Source organism: Vitis riparia, chromosome 14, assembly GCF_004353265.1.
Source record: "Vitis riparia cultivar Riparia Gloire de Montpellier isolate 1030 chromosome 14, EGFV_Vit.rip_1.0, whole genome shotgun sequence".
In the NCBI taxonomy this organism is placed as follows: domain Eukaryota; kingdom Viridiplantae; phylum Streptophyta; class Magnoliopsida; order Vitales; family Vitaceae; genus Vitis; species Vitis riparia.
In genome coordinates, this window is record NC_048444.1 from 6,205,552 (window position 1) to 6,224,342 (window position 18,791).

Here is an 18,791-nt window from a genome sequence, read left to right on the forward strand (position 1 = left end):
TCAGTTGTGAAGTAGTTTTTTCATGTTATATCCTTGTGTTTATTCATGTAATAGATTGACTGCTCTCAATAAATAGTTAATTTAAAATGACAAATTGAAATTGATAATAAAGTAGTAATTTTTAGACTATTTATTCAATTCTCCTTCTTGGTAATTTCATTATATTAAGATTAAACATAAAAATTTATTTCAAAATCAAAATTTTCTTATTTTAAAATAAAAAACAAAATTAAACTACCAAACATATTTAATATTTATAAAAGTTTAAAACTATAATTAAAAATTTTTAACAAAAAATAATAGTTTGTCCAACTAATATTTAGGTGATGTTTATTTTTTGACTGAATAAAAAAAATTAAAATATTTACATTTTTCTATTCAACTAAAAGTAACATTATATCAATCAATATAACAAAATTATTAAACCTATTAATAACAAGTTTACTTTAATTATATTGGTTGACATCTATATGTTATTTTTAATTGAACATAAAAAGTCAAAATAAAAAAAAAAACCAAATATTTTGACTTTTTCTATTTAGCAAAAAAAAAAAAAAAAACCACCACCTTATTCTGTACATATTTTAATATTTTTATCTTTAAAAGAATTTCAACCATTTGGTTTAAATATTTTAGAGCTAAATTAAGGGTTTAACATTTTGCTTTCAATTGCTTAAAATTTGAATAAGGTGATAGTTGTATTTATATCTTTTTTTTTTTTTTTTGGGAGAATTACTCAATAGGGTAGGTTGAAAAGAATAATTACAAGGAAGACTCACTCATCTCAAGGATTTTTAGAGGACAATTTTACCCTTAAATATGTTTTCTATATTATTTATAAATAAATTTGATATTATCAATGATGTGTGACCCATACATGATGGTAAGTACAGGTTGATAGATAATTAACAGTACACATTCTCAACCTGAAAAAATTGTTGTTCACTTTTAAACAATCAAGTGATTGTTCAAAAATTTGTTATTTTTTTTTTCAAAAAATTGAGATTTTTTAAAGAACCTTGTAAAAAAAATAATTTTCAATATCTCACAAATAAAAACCATATCTTAAAGTTATTATATCGTTTTATATATGAAACATACAATTAAAAACTTCGTTGCCATAATATAATGAATAATTATTTTTTACGAGCACTCATCAATTGAATAATATATAAATATTCAATTGACTAACATACACCTATTAAATGGAATAACTCACAATTATTCATTAGGTAATATAATACGTGAAAAAATTAAATAAAAATAAATTAAATTATGTTGTTATATGTTGTAATGATAGTGTATTTATATTGTAAATATAATGCATTTATGTCGTATCTATATTTTATTACAAAAGTAATAATTCTAAAAATGTTTATTCATACCCTATTGGTATTAACACATCGTATCAATATATTAACAACATTTATCTAATGTATTGAAATTATTTAATAATTTTTGTATATATCTATAAAAAAAAATTACGAGTCTTGTGAATTCAAATTAGTATTTCATTTGGTTTCAAAAATTATTTATGATATAGGTATGTTGTGAAATATAGTATGATCATACAAAATTATCATTTTTATAAAAAATTTCAAAAATTTCCTAATTAGGTTTTATTGTAATGTAAGTGTATTTATATTGTAATTATAACATATTTTGTTATACCTATATTTTATAATAAAAGTAATAATCTTGAGGATCACTTTTTATACCTTATTAATATTCAACATATCAAATATATTAACATCATCCACTCGATGATGCATTGAGAAAAAAAAGTTTATATATGAAAATTAAAAAAAAAAACACTATGCAAAGAAAAAAAATCATATAAATTTTAAAAATTATTTTATTATAAAAATAAAAAATGATTAAACCTTCTCCATCATTTTCTTATTCTTTTTAGATAATAGTGAAAAATTAAACATTTTATCTTCCTTGAATTTAATGCAAAAACATAATTTATCAATTTAAAATTATTTTATATATATATATATATATATATATATATATATATATATATATATATATATATGAAAAAAAATCATCATTTTTATTATATAATTATAAAACTTATTTTTTCTTAATAAAATTAAAAATTAGAATAAAAAACAATAAATGATATTTTGAAAATATTTTTTAAAAGTATTTTTGTTTTAAATAGTAAATTTAAATAACAAATTATATATAATTGTAAGGGTTAAACCCAAAATTTTGATTTAAAATTTGAATATCAATAATTACAATAAATGTGGGACCCACACACCATAAATGTCTTGACAAATCAATTGAAGTGTTTTAAATGCTTTGAATTTTAAAAGTTTTAGTTGAAGGTCAATTTTGGTATTTAAGCTTATTAAAAGTTTTAGGTGACTTTCCAAATTATTGTAAAATTCATTTTCTTTCCTAGTCTTATCCTTACTATTTATTTCTTTATATACTTAAATTAAATTAAAACCTATACAAGAAACTATTATTATTATTATTATTATTATTATTATTATTATTATTTATTGTCCCATAATCCAACTGTCACTTAACCACAATTCCACCCCCACACCCCATTTTTATATATTATTATTATTATTATTTTAAAAGACCCTACAACACCATTACTCCAAACCACCAACTACACCCATTATTATTATTATTATTACTTTCGAAAGACCCTACAACACCATTACTGCAAGGCACCATTAACTATGGTTTGTGCTTTAGTGGATTTCCAAGTGTCCTTGAAGGATTTAGTGATGCAAATTGGATTTCAGATTAAGATGAGATGAAATCCACTAGTGGATATGTTTTCATCCTTGGTGGAAGTGCAGTTTCTTGGAAGTCTGCCAAGCAAACTTGCATTACTCGGTCTACTATGGAGGCTAAGTTTATTGCCTTAGAAAAAATAAGTTCTAATGTTCAGTGGCTTAGAAACCTCTTAGCAGATATCCCTTTATAGACGAGATCAACCCCGTTTTTGTCTATGCGTTGTGATAGCCAAGCTGCAATTGCTAAGACTAAGAGTAAAATATTTAATGGGAAAAACAGGCATATATGCCTAAAACACAATATTGTGCGGCAGCTGCTTGAAACAGGGGTTATATCCCTAGAATTTATGAGGTTAGAGTTGAATTTGGTTTATCCTTTGACCAAACCACTAAATAAGAAACTAGTGGAAGAAACATCGAGAGAGATGAGGCTTATGTCTATTACAAAAGTCAAGAGTGGTGGTAACCCAATCTATTAGAATGGAATTTCCATGAAGTAGGTTCATATGGGTAATAACAAATCACTTATTGACTTGAGGTGCTCTATCAACTCTAATTGTATGAGAGTCCATCCCTATGGTGTAGATAGAGTGTATTTTGCATTGACTAAGGTTGAGTGTTTACTCTTAATAAATATCATATTCCTTATGGATGGTATGTTTAAATGCAAAACATACTTGATGGATTCACCTATATGAGAGTGGAGGTGGGGCCGTTTTCTATGAGAACTTATGCAGGTTCTCTAGAGCTCTCATGAATATCCAAGCAGGGTGCATGACTTATTTGTGCCAACTCATTTTGTACAACTCGTAGTGTAGTTGAGAAAATCAATGTGGATAAAAGTCTCTTGAGTTACATAAAGAAACACTGGTTCATAGAAATTTATTTTCACCATGTTTTGTGATTCAATACTTATTTGTCCTAAGACTGGTTCATAGCCTTTGGGCACCAGTACTGATGCATTGGATTCTTTTTTCCTCAAAAAATAAAAATAAAAATAAAACTACGTTTACACTCTGTGGGGGATTGTAGGAAGAGTGTAAATAATTTCTATTTTTATTTTTGGAAATTACTTTTATTTTATTCTATTAGTATTATATTTTTGGGAAGAGTCTTATTGTGATTGTGCTAGTGGAGTTTAATTCCTTTTATAAGTAGAATCACCTTCCACTTTGTGTCATCTTCTAATTACAAGTAGATTCCCATTGGGACTGTGTTAGTGGCCTATAAAAGCAGGTCACCCATCTCTATACTTGTATACCAAATTTTCAAAGAGTTTTTCAAGGAGTATTTTCTTACATTTATTTGGAGGAATTTATTCAAAAACCCGAGCTATACACATCTCGCTTACAGAGTGCACCCAAGGCGAAATCTGGCTGTTGAATCCTAAAGGTAGATTATTGGTACCCTAATGCACCGAGTTCGTCTTTGAGGAGGGTGAATCTATTTTAAGGACAATGTTTGTCACGTCTCAGCCGATAAGTTTTTCTTTTTATTCATTTTGTTATTTGTTTGTGTTTTTTAGGCTAGTATTTTGTTTCCATACCCTTAAATCTAACATGGGGCATTACAAAAATACTAATTACACCATTATTTTTTATCATCTATGATGATAAGGATAAAAAAGTATATTTAATAAATAGGATTTTTAGTTCAACATTCCCAATAATCCAGTTTTGACGATGATAAAATAAGGTGTCATTAATAAAATTAAAGTTCTAGGTTATGAAGAATTAAGTCGTACCAAGCAATGGACAATTCAAATCAATGAAGATTAGGACACATTGAAGACCCTTAAGAACCTTATGTAATTGGTTTATGGTGTGTTATAACTATTGTGAGAATAATCCATAATATGTTTTAAGTTTATCTTAAATTCTAAAAAATGGATAGATTTATGTTTTCATGAAACTCAAGCTTAAATAATCTCAAAATCGTGTTTAAAGAGTTTATAAAATACTTTAGGAACTGAGGTCCTGTTTGGTAATTGTTTTTTAAAAACTATTTTGATATTTTATAGAATAAAAGTCTGTCATGAAACCTAAAATGTTTTTAACCTATTTTTAATATTTTTAAATATAATTTAAAAATATTGTTTATGTTTAGAATGTTATTTTTAATCATTATATATGTTTGTATAATTATTTTTTAAAATAATTATCAAAAAACGACTAAAAGATATTCTTTAAAAACACCTATGTTTTTTGTTTTTGAGAACAAAAAATAAAAAACAATTTTCTGATTACCAAAAGTGTTTTCTAGTTTTTTTTTTTTTTTTTTTTTTTTTTTTTTTTTTTATAAAAAACAAAAAACTATTTTCGAAAACAATTACAAAATAGGCCCTTACCCATCATTCCCTATTGTTTATTTGCAAATCATCATATTCTCAAAATATAGGGAACATATTGAGCCAATTAGGGTTAACAAATTAAGGAGTAAAATAACATTACCTTCCCACTAAAGGCAGAACCTTGACAAGTTAAAGCTATGACCCCAAAGGTCACCTACTAGAGTGTTAAATGCTTAATAACTAGTTAACCAATTCAACTGATTGCTAAATTGGTCGAACCTAAATTGAGCCTGCTAGTTGTTTTAAGTTTCCAATATAAATATGAGCTCTAAAATTGCATTTATTTCTTTTCTTACTTACCAAAGAACCTCCATTAAGTGTAATTGAGTGCTTTGAATCAAAATTAATATGCACCTTTAGTGTGCCTTAACTTAGGTTGATTAGTTAGACATCATATGGATAATTTTTTTATTAAGTTTAAATCCTTTTTTTTTTCATATTTTTTCTCAAATTTTTTGGAGATTAAATGTAGCTTAAAAGATTTTTTTTTTTTTTTTTTTGCTTCAAATTACCTATGTGAAGTAATGTAAAATTATAAATATAAATAAAGTTGAAAATTCAACATAAGAGGGCATTTGGTCTAGTGGTATGATTCTCGCTTAGGGTGCGAGAGGTCCCGAGTTCAATTCTCGGAATGCCCCCTCTTAATTTCACTTTTGACTTTTTAAACCTCCTGCTGGTGCTTGGCTCCCAAACAGGGTCTTAGAGTTTTGGTTATCCTAACTTCAAAGTCGAGCCTCTAAAACTTCAGATTATTATAATAGAAATGTGATTCAATGAAGTGGTAATTTAAATTATTTTTCTTGCTTCCCTTTCTTTAATTATGAATGAGTCCTATATTTTATTATTATTTCTTATTTAAGAAACCTAGAAAAAGACTAAAAATGATTAAAAAAAAAACTATTAAGTACAAAATAAAGACTTTACAATAAACCTAGTTAAGATGATGTGACAAAACTCAATATTAATTAAGAACACGTGAATTAAGATATAAAATATATGGTTGTTGAGCTTTCGGTAATTATCAGAGTTAACCTCGTCATTTCATAATATTAAATTATTAATTGACATTACATGATTAAAAATACAAAATATAAGGTTTTTGAGCTTTCATTAATTGTCAAATGTAAAGTACCATCATCTCAATCTTTTTTCTAATGTTAATTAATAATTGATAAATATTAAGATTGTCGATAACATGAAATTAGCAAAGGAAGATCAATTAAAGTAAAAAATGTTATATAGTAAATGATGTGACTTCAAAGTCAAGGCTCTAAAACTTCATATTATTATAATAGAAATGTGATTCAATGAAGTGGTAATTTAAATTATTTTTCTTGCTTCCCCTTCTTTAATTATGAATGAGTCCTATATTTTATTATTATTTCTTATTTAAGAAACCTAGAAAAAGACTAAAAATGATAAATAAATAAAAAACTATTAAGTACAAAATAAAGACTTTACAATAAACCTAGTTAAGATGATGTGACAAAACTCAATATTAATTAAGAACACGTGAATTAAGATATAAAATATATGGTTGTTGAGCTTTCGGTAGTTGTCAGAGTTAACCTCGTCATTTCATAATATTAAATTATTAATTGACATTACATGATTAAAAATACAAAATATAAGGTTTTTGAGCTTTCATTAATTATCAAATGTAACGTACCATCATCTCAATCTTTTTTCTAATGTTAATTAATAATTGATAAATATTAAGATTGTCGATAACATGAAATTAGCAAAGGAGGATCAATTAAAGTAAAAAATGTTATATAGTAAATGATGTGATTTCAAAGTCGAGGCTCTAAAACTTCATATTATTATAATAGAAATGTGATTCAATGAAGTGGTAATTTAAATTATTTTTCTTGCTTCCCCTTCTTTAATTATGAATAAGTCCTATATTTTATTATTATTTCTTATTTAAGAAACCTAGAAAAAGACTAAAAATGATAAATAAAAAAAAACTATTAAGTACAAAATAAAGACTTTACAATAAACCTAGTTAAGATGATGTGACAAAACTCAATATTAATTAAGAATACGTGAATTAAGATATAAAATATATGGTTGTTGAGCTTTTGGTAGTTGTCAGTATGGAGGAAAATATCGGGATATATCGGCGATATATCGCCGATATATCTTGTATCGGGAGGCGGCGACACGACATTTTGAGGAGAAAAATCGGAGGAGAGATATTTCCGTAAATATCGCCAAAATATCGGCGATACATCGGCGATATATCGGTTCTGGGAGATATATCGGAGATATTTTGAAAAAATCGCCTCTGGTGACAAAATATCGGCGATATATCGGAGATATATCGGAGATATATCGCTGATTTTTTTGTGATATTTCCCCTCCTTCATGCAACGTGATCTGATGGCCCAAATCACATCCGTGTTGATTCGATGACCTAGATGTGATTCCAATGGTAATATGACAATCCAACGGCCAGATTGCTCCCAGATTTTGATCCAACGGCCAAAATTGATTTTCAATGGTAAATTAATATTCCAACAGCTATTTTGGTCCAAATTTCTTCTATAAATAGCCCAAATTTCATCTATTTCATCCATTTTTTCTTTCATTCTTCATTTGCTCTCTCATTACTCCAATTTTTATTAAGGTTGCTCAATTATTTAATCATTTTAAGGTATATTTAATTTAAATTGTAATTAATTTTGTTTGCAATTGTAATTAGCTCATGTATTTTCAATTAATTAGTATGTTTGCAATATGGATGATTTAATGCTATTTTTACATTCAATTGTAATTAATTTTTATATTTTTATTGAATTAACTTAGGTTAATTTGATTATTTAATTATAAATTGATATGTTTATTTTAGATTATTATTTGTGATTTATTTTCACATTTAGAATTAAATTAAACTAGTTAACTTAGCTAAATTATTTAATTAATTTAATTAATATGCTAAATTATTTAATTAATTTAATTAACATGAACTAATATATTTTGAATATGAAATATGTTTATTTAATGAATTTAATGTGTACAAATTATTGATATTTAATGAAATAAAATATTTTATGTGACTTTATAATGAGAACAATTACAAAATTAACATTTTTTATAGATCAACATGATATAATTATATCTAATATCGCAAATTATATCATATATATATATATCAAATTTTTCAATAAAACAACTTTAAAATGTCTATTATACTTCTAATTATATTATTATGAGGTTTTCCTTACATTTTTATGAGTTTTTAATAATTTTAAGTCTACCAATATTTTTTTCCAATATCCATCGATATATCTCCGATATATTCTATATATCCGTAAAATCGAAGTACCGATATATCCGTGATTACCGATATTTTCATCCTTGGACTTGTCAGAGTTAACCTCGTCATTTCATAATATTAAATTATTAATTGACATTACATGATTAGAAATACAAAATATAAGGTTTTTGACCTTTCATTAATTGTCAAATGTAACGTTACCGTCATCTCAATCTTTTTCCTAATGTTAATTAATAATATATAAAAAAAGATGCAAAATAAATAGTTATCAAGCTTTTGTTAGTCATCCCGATTAAGATTGTCGATAACATGAAATTAGCAGAAGATCAATGAAAGTAAAAAATGTTATATAGTAAAAAAATGAAAATTATGAAAATAAAAATAAAAATAAAAACAATGTGTGGAAAGAAAACTAAAAATTATACAAAAATAAAAATATACCATTATTTACAAAAAAAAATGATTTTACAAAAATAAAAAGGGGGTAAATCATTATATGGAAAAATGAAAATTTAGGAAAATAAAATAAAAATGATATATGTGACATCATATGACATAAGGAAGTTGGTGGGATGGATGGAATAATAATGATCATCTCCACTAGACAATCATGCTAGCAGGATCGAAAACAAAGGTTTGTCATGTAGATGATCACAGGAGGAAATACTTCTTAGGAAAACTTAAGTTCGTAAAATAAATTAGTTGTTATGACAAAAGTAAAATGAAATATTTTTTTTTAAAATTTGCACGGAAAATAAATGAAAACTAATTATGAAAATAAAAAAAATGAAAATTTTATGTTGGTAAGGAATTTAAGGCATGTTTGGTAACTATTTTGGAGAACCGTTTTTTATTCTAAAAAAAAAAAATTGTTTAACAACTAGAAACTATTTTTTTTTTCTTATGTTCTTAAGAACAAAAAACATGATATTTTTAGAGAGTATCTTTTAGTTGGTTGTTATTATTTTTACTTGTTTTCTGAAGGTTATTTTAAAAAATAATTATACAAATATGTAGAATAATCAAAATTAAGGTGTTATATATAAAAATTATTTTAAAAAATGTTTCAAAATATTAAAAAATGATTAAAAACATTTCAAGTTTCCAAATAGAGTTTTATTTTACAAAGCATTAGAAAACGGTTCTCAAAAACTGTTCTTAAAAACTATTTTCGTTAACAGTTATCAAATAAGGCATTAAGTTAGTAAATAAATAAATTTAAAACATTGAAAATTCATGGATATCTTACTTAGAAGTAGAGCATTCCTAGCCCTACAGGATTTATGACCAATTTAAAGTTGATCAATAATTGCAAAGGCAAGATGACAGTTAAGGCAATGAAGATGGCTATTTGCCGTGGGCGACCAGTGATCATAGGCTCCACCTTAACCTAACGTATTAATGGGGATGATGAGAAATAACAAGAAACAAGCAATAATGGCTATCAATTCTTATGTTGGAAAACCATACCAAAGAGGATTGGAATTAGAGATGGAACTTGGAGGTTATACGGCTTCAAATGAGAAAATGGTAAGAAAAAAAAAAAATGTATGGAATAAAAAATGAAAATATACAATTACTAGGGAAGCTCGAGTCAATAAGAAAAGAAAAACGAAAATTAAAAACATTATATTATAAAAAAAAGTCATCGAAAACCCAAAATTTAAAATTTAACTCTTTATTATTTTTTGATCTTATTTTGATAAAAATGAGAACATTTTTTTCTTGTAAAAATATATATATATATATATATATATATATATATATATATATTAAAATTTATATGTAAATATTTGAAATGATAAAACACATGTATATCTGAAATGAGTTATTTTTTAAATGAAAAATATGAAAAATGGTTAAATTCACAAATTTGAAGATTATTTCATCATTTTAATCAATTAATTCTTATAAAAACTACGATGATTTTATTCATGCAATACAATATATTGCAGAAGAGCCAATACGATGTAATCATAATATATTTGATCACTTTAATATTGATAATGATTATTCAAACCTAGATGTTTTGGAGTGGGCTTCGGTGACAATGACTTTATTTGGTTTTATTCAATGTAGTTTGTATTTGGTTTTCCTTTCTTTTTATTTTATTTTATTTTATATTATTTAATATTGATAATATATAAGTTATTTGATATTGATTATTTAAAATCGAAAAAAAACTAATAGAAGAGCTATAAGAATAATTGAGAAAATAAACTAACAAAAATATTGAAGAAAAGAATTGAAATAATGAAAAAATTTATAAAAATTTAGAAAAATAAATTAAAATGAAATTGTGGACCCTGCATTTTCCTCGATGTGTTTCCATTCGCTGACGAAACTCGCTTTTTATTTTATTTGGTGAAAATTTGATTTTTAGAAAAAGACTTGAAGTTGAAAGAAAAACCCTAAGTGTGACTCCTAAAAGAAAAAATAGGTTTGTGAAAAATCGAGTCTGGGTTCGGGGGTCAGGTTACTTATCGGGAAGGTACGGTGGTGAGTCGTAACACCACTCTAAGCTCATATACATATGACATTTACTAAACTAATTGAGGGAATTATGATAATTAATTAATTAATTATAGATATCAAGAAAAATAATCATGCAAATGAGTATGTACAAGTCATGGTGAAAATCAATATACACAAAAATAATGATGAAATCTAATTACAAAAATATACAAAATAAATAATAAGAGAATTATGCAAAAATGATTTATTAAACTAAATAATAAAATAATAATAATAATAAAAAAATAGTTTTCAAGAAATTTCAAAGGAAAAAAAAAATTCAATTTATTTTCTCAATTTCATTTGTATTCAATTTTCAAAAAAAGTTATTCACATTTATAGTTTCAAACAAATTTATCACAAGATTTCAATTTGAGCACAAAAATTATTTTTACTCGCTTTTGTTAGAAAATAATGAATTTTTACAATTTTATTTACAAAAGTATTTTGATTTAAAAAAGTGATTTACTCAAATTATTTAAAAAGACATAAGTTTATTTGCAAAAGAAATTTTAATTAAAAAGAACAAAAAAAAAAATTTAAATCCCCTATTTCTAAAAAATACTTTTAATCTCATTTTAATTAAGGAAAAAAATTAGTTTAAAAAAACACTTTCTGGACAATTTTATTTAAAATTAATTTTTGGGACAACTTTATTTACAAAATAATTTTCGGACAATTTTTATTAAAGGAAGAAATTTTTGGACAATTTTATTAAAAACAATTCTTTTGGATTTTTCTAAATGCATTTTTCTGAATTTTTATAAATAAAAAAACACTTTCTTTTATTAAAAAGAATATTTTAAAATTATTATTTTATTAAAATATATTTATTGAATTCTTCATCTCATTTAAACAAAATTTTTAGTTTGTTCGATGTTCAATTTTGTATACACTCAATAAATATATACAAACGAATATTTATAAGAACTAATAAAAATAAAACCAAATAAAAGTGAGAAATAAAATATGTACCCAAATAAGCTTACAACAAACTCAATGTCTTCCTACGACTTTTTGATACTCACTTTCGTCCATGAAGTTTCGTGTTCCACGTGTCATAAATTCGTACTCAACCAACAAGATTGTAGAATGAGCCCATGTAAAAACAAAAATAGCTCAAATGTAAATATCCAAAAATATGTAGAGTCCAAAATAATTATTCAAGCCCAAATTCAAACTTCAAATTAGCCCAATAAATTTTAACAATTAAAAATGAGCCCAAATTACTATAGGTCTTAACCCAAAACATCCAAATTAATAACAAAAAATACAAATATAATCAACCAAACCTAAAATTGGATAAATTAAAATAAATTCTACTAGGCCTAAATTTAATATTTCATAATCTAAGCCTAATTTAATATACACCACAATTGTTTCATGTCCAAATTAATTAATTCAAATTGGCCAAGCCCATATCAAAATATTCAAGTCATCTATCAAATTTCACCCACATTGTGGGCCAAAAATTCATATCAATTAACAAACCCACATTTATAATACACATGACTAAAGAAATTAATATTTCAAGCCCAATCCAATAAGCCCAAACAAATAACCAATTAACAATAGACTCAAGTCCAAATAAATAATATGCAATTGATATAATCCAAATATCCCAAATTAATCACCAAATGCAATATAACCACGAACTCAAATTAACAAATTTTAAATTAATTCACCAACAATAAATTAACCCAAATTTCATATTAATTCTTCAATAACAAATTAACCCAACTTCCATATTAATTAACAAAGCCCAAAGCTCACAAACAAACATAAATGCACAAGCCCAATTTCAACAACAATTACTATTAAAATCAAATCAAGAAAAATAAAGAAATAATAATAATAATAATTAATTATTATTATTATTATTATAACCGAATGTCGGAAAAATGGGTGGAAATCTGTGAGGTGGTGGTTGTGTTACGGAGGAAGAAAATGAAGAATGGAGAGGGAATGAGGAAAAAATGTGGGGTTGGCCACCCAAAGAAATGAGAAGCCAAAAAAAACCAAGTTGGCCACCATCGTGTGTGGGTGTTCGGGGAGGAGAGGAAAGTGGCAGTGGGTGTTCGGAGAGAGCAAAAACCCAAAAAAAAAAAAAAAAAAATAGGGAAGAAAAAAAATATTGGAGGTCCTGACCGTCAAGGAGTGAAGTGAGAAAAAAAGAGTAGGAGAAAATTTGGGGAAGAAAAGAGAGAAAAAAATGGGGCTCGTCGTGTGGGAGTTGGGGGGAAGTAGAAAAAGAAAAAAAAAAGAGGAGGGGAAAGGTGGTCGGCTGTTGTTGGGGGAGATGAAGAAAAGGAAAAAGCATAGGGAAGTAGAAATGGAGGGGCAAAAATGAAAAGGGAAAAAGCTAATGAGATGAGAGAGAATTAGGAAAAAAAAATCAGAGAGTTGGAGGTATCGGTCTTAAACGTGGGAGGTAGGTAAGGCTATTGGGGTAGGTATAAGAGAGAGGAGAGATGAGAGAGGAGAGAGAAGAGAGAAAGTGGAAAGTGGGAAGAGAATGAGGGAAAATAGAGAAAGAAAAAAAAAATAATAATAATAAATAAATAAAAAATAAAATAAAATGTAATCAGGTTTGAAATTTATTGATAAAATTGAGCTAAAAAAATTAATGTAAAAATAAAATTGAGACAAATTTTGGGTCTACAAATATGCTCTTCTTCAGTAGAGTTTACAAGTAAAGTGAGTGTATACACAAACGAAACGAAGTGAACTTTGCCGAAGAACAAGAAAGACTACTAAATTTGTCCCAGCATGACATGTGCTCTCTTAAACTAAAACAAGAACAAAGAAGCTCTAAAACCCTACAAAAATGAAATGACATGAACGGAAACTCTTAAGGTGCCCCAAAAGTTACACTATGGATCCAGAACTCCTGAAAAGTCTCCAAAAGTAACTCGAAAATCAATATCAAAGCCAAGTAGCATTCGAACCACCAAAGAGCATAGGAATGAGTACAAATGGAAATACCACACATACACTATACAAGTGTACAATCTGTGAGTGACGAGAAAAATAAAAATGAGTGGTTCAAAATCAATTAAAATATTTCACAAAGGGTAGCCTTGTACACACTTGTACACTTAGTATATTTATCTTGTACAGTTAATGTAATACCTTTGTACAGTGACATAAATTCCATATCTTCACATAGATGTGTTAATCATGTTTCTGATGGTTTGGTTGAGAAAATATTGAATGACTTAGGGTTAATTTTTTTTCCTAGGAAAATATTGAAATTTTCATGTGAGAGTGAAATAAAGTGTAACCATGTTTCTGATAGTTTGGTTGATAAAATGTTGGATGACTTAGGGTCAAAAAATTTTTCCCTAAGCATCATTATAAGGGAAAGTATTGGAATTTCCATGTGAGAGTTAAATAAAGTGCATAACATGAGTGTACAATCCATGGGTGACAAATTTTTTTTTTTTTTTTTTTAAAAGGTTCAAAATCGATTGAAATTTTTTACAAAGGGTGGCCTTGTATACCCTTGTACACTAGTACATTTCCATTGGTTAAGAAAACATTTTAATTGGATATTTAAAATAAAAACTCTTTATCCATCCTCATTCTTTCTTTTTCTTTTTCTTATTTTGATAAATTTTCAATTAATTCAAATCATTAAAAAAAATAAAAATCATTAGTAAACAAATTTGCAACATTTTATATAATTTATTACCAAAAGTCATGTTAAAAAAGTTATTAAAATAAGGAAGGAAGAAGATTAAAAGAAAATTTAAACTTTTTATTTTATAATAGTAAAAAAAACTTTAAAACACTTTTTAGTATAGAAGGAAAGAAAATAGTGAATATATTTATTTTAAATAGTGTTTTAATCATTAAATTATTTACTTCTAAAATTTAAAAGATAATTTTTATTTATTTAAATTAACATTTTTTTAGAAAGTATTTTCCAAAATAGTTTTTGAATCATTAATATAAATTTTGTTTATTTATAATTTAAAAATAGAAAATAATGTTGATTTTTCAATTATTTATAAAAGAGTTTAAAAAAAACAATAAAAAATTTAAAAATTGTTAAATAAATATGAATTTGTTGGTTACTTGCATATGAAAAGTGGTGGCATAAAGACAAAAATGAGTCAAAGATTATTTTTATCAATTACTATCTCATATCCTTGTAATCAATTATGGGTGATAAGAGGATCTTACATCAATTATCAAGTCCAACTGGGCTGGAAGTACAATTCTCCCAATTTTAAAACTCTTCTTCATCTCTTCTAATGGTATATAATTTTGAATGAGTTAAAATAATTTTCTCTTTCCAAAATTCTTATTATTTTTATTTTTTGGGTTTTATATTTATCTTTCTCTCCTTCTATTGAATAAAAAAAATTTGTTTTTCCAAATTTTTGTAATTTGTTATCATATTAGAGTCATAAACACTCAAATGAGTCCATTTTTTGTTCTTTTTTTTTTTTTTGCTTTTTTCTCATTCTTCCATGACTTTCAATTTGACAAAAAAAAATCAACCTATCATCATTTTCTCCATTGTTGCAATTGCATTCACCAATCTCATCATTATTAATGTCATTGCCCAACTTCATTTGAAGCTAACTTTTGAAACTATGTCTCCTAAAAAGCTTACTTCAACTCTTTCTTCTATGGTTTAATCTGCTTGGGTTTCTTAACAAATTATATCGTGCCCTTCTCCTACTATTGTGACAACCAAAATATCATCCTTTAATCCTTCATATGCTTTTAAGATGTTATGGATTAATCCATTCCAAGTCTTGGATCATTAGGGAGCATGTAAGACTATCCTAAGGATCTTTAGATCTACATAGTGGAAGCAATAACATATAAGAAACATAGATCTAGGTGTGTAAAAACCATATTTATGATTTAAATGTTTCTAGATTGATTCCAATAAGTGAAGAGGGTGATGCGAATTTTGAAAACCTTGCAATATTTTAATTGATGGCTCTTTTTCTTGGATCTTAACATGTGAGGATGGTGAAATCCTCTTTGTAGGGATGAATGTTAGGGTTTTTTTTTTTTTTTTTTTTTAAAAAAAAGAAAAATTGAATGAATTGAAATATCGCCTTAACCCTTAATGATGGTTTATATAGACTCCCTTGTAGGCTTAACTGACTTGAGTCCATATTTAACTTAGGTCACTTAATCTTTTCCACTAGGTCTTAATTAATTAATTAACTCTACCAGGCTCCAATTAATTAACCTTAACATTAACTCAATATTTTCTCAAAGTTGAGAGTTCATATAGTATAGTAACTTGGTGAAGTTATGATTTTAGGGAAATGCACTCTCCATTCCTCATCTTAGACTCAAGTTAGGTGCATGAAAACTTCTTAGGCTTCTAGATCCTATGCAATGAAAGCAAAAAAAAAAAAAAAAAAATACATTTTTAATATTAAAGGATCTAGAAAAAAGATCTTAGAAAAATTTACCTTTGATTTGCATGTTCCTAAATCAAATCCATTCAAAGAAAATCAAATGTAAAGTTGTTAGAAGCCTCATAAACCTATGATTTTTCACTCAATGACTCAATCTTAAACATTGACACTCCAAATGGTAGAGTGTTTAGGAGGTTGGAGGCTAAAGCTTTCTTTACTCTTTGATGGTGGAAGATGACTAACTAGAAACCCTAAACCTTAAGAAGGTATTTATAGGATTCCCTATTGGGCTTAAGTGATTTAAGCTCACATGAGCTTGGATCATTTAATTTAACACAAAATGAGTCCTAATTGATTAATTAACTTAATAAGATTATCTAATTAATAAATTAATCCAATTCAGAGATATTGTTTACTAACCCTTGTACATCCTTACGTAATTACCAAAATGTCTTTATGCATATAAATGAACCTAGAGCTTATTACATCCTTATAAACTATGTCATTAAGATATACAAACTCAAACGGGGACCAATAGAACACATAAGACAATACTAACTTCCTCATAATCCAATTTTGAAGTTGATTCAACACCCCACTACAAAGAATTAATTGCATTCTAGTACCCCATGTAAATAATAACAAGACAAAACTCATGTTTGTAACCCACTATCCACTACACGCAGACTCCTTATGAACTAGTGTTCGTAATCTAACAAGGTAGTACTATCACTTATTAAGATTATCCCTTTAATTCTTGAGTTACATATTCTTCTTATTATGTGATTAATTGACATACTCTAATTCTAAGGAGTATATGTCAAATTTCACTAAGTAAAATGCTATGGTTATAGTCTTCTAGATCACATGTCATTTGGATCACCTAAAAAGACACACTATTTCAATACCGTTAGATGTGATGGTGCCTTTATTAAGAATATTTGTTACTACTAGCCTCTATCATTAATGTAATCTATAGGAATATATGGCTACATCAGGGTCTCACCCATAAGTTAAAGCCTTTTATTGATTTTGACACATGCTCAATACCATCTCAAAGTTGAGAGTTTATGTAGTATAATAGATTAGTGAATCATGACAACTGATAGTTTTACATCATAATTCATCGTAAGTCTTGCCCAATGTACATTACCTACACTAGGACACTCACCATGGGAAAACTATCCCAATGACCAATAAGTCATCCCTTAAATTAGGAAGTAGTGCACTACAATCTTAAACGACTTACCCAAATCCATGAATGAACTGTAGGTTACTCATTTCTTCACAACCCATAACTTGGATCTTCTATGCAACTTCTAATTTACCTAAGTCATATGCAATACAAGTGATGTGGGCATGTATGCTCAGATAACCAATTAATCCATATGAGATGATAAAAAGGAAATCAAGAAACAAAGATAAATAATTTTATAAATGAATTTCAATTTGTTACATCATGCCATGCTTTTTAGGGCTCAATCCCAACAATGACTATCCAATAATTAGTGTCATGACTCATCGTAGATCTTATCTAATGTGTAACCATTGACACTAGTGCACTCACCATAAGATATCTAATGTTTACCATACACACACCATTGCACTCATTATAAGAAACCCATCCTAATGATTAAGACGAGTCATTCTTCTAATTAAGAGGTAGTGCATTATAGTCTCAAATAGATTACTTAAGTCCATGAACTAATTGCGAACATTTCATCAACTTGCAAGGAATCAATGACTTGGAATTTTTGTGTGACTTCTAATACACCTAAGTCATGAACAATGCTAGTGATGCAAGCTTAGATGCTCAACATACAAAATGCATAAATAAAATAATTAATGGAAAATCAAATTCATAAAATAAATTGAAATCTGTTTATTATTACAACATGTCATTCTTTAAAAGGGCTTTATTTTAATACCTATATTTATTTGATTGTTGAATAAGGTAATACCTCTAATGCTCAACCTTCCATCCCTAGACTTGCATTGTTTGTTCGTATGCTTATAAATCCTATTGTCCTTAAACCTATATATCCTATTATTCCTACACTTGTTCCATATACTTATCGACTAAGGTAATACTTTTGATGTTCTAGCCCCTATCACTATATCTACCCTAGCTATCTACTATTCGTACACTTAAACCAAAGCCATTCCACAAACCTCATCCATCATCTCCTCTAGTCTCCCATGCCATGCTAACCCAAGCCAAGAATAACATTTTTCAACCTAAAGCCCTTACCATAACCAAATATCTCGTTGCTAAGCCTCTTGTGTCACACAAGCACTAAAGACTCCCCATGGCATCAAACAAGGTGTGAAAGGTTTAATGCTCTTCTTCATAACGACACTTGGGATTTGGTTGCTTAAGTCCAAATTAGAATGTTGTTGATTATAAGTGGGCCTTCCATATCAAACAAAACCCTAGTGACTCTTATCTCTTTCTATAAGGCTCATTTGTAGCTAAACGC

The 18,791-nt window shown here is 26.7% G+C and overlaps 1 non-coding gene across 1 annotated transcript; it reads left to right on the plus strand.

Moving 5' to 3' along the window:
- Positions 1 to 5,687: 5,687 nt before the first annotated feature.
- TRNAP-AGG lies at positions 5,688 to 5,759 on the plus strand. The gene has a single exon. It is a non-coding gene; the product is annotated as a tRNA-Pro (tRNA).
- Positions 5,760 to 18,791: the final 13,032 nt, after the last annotated feature.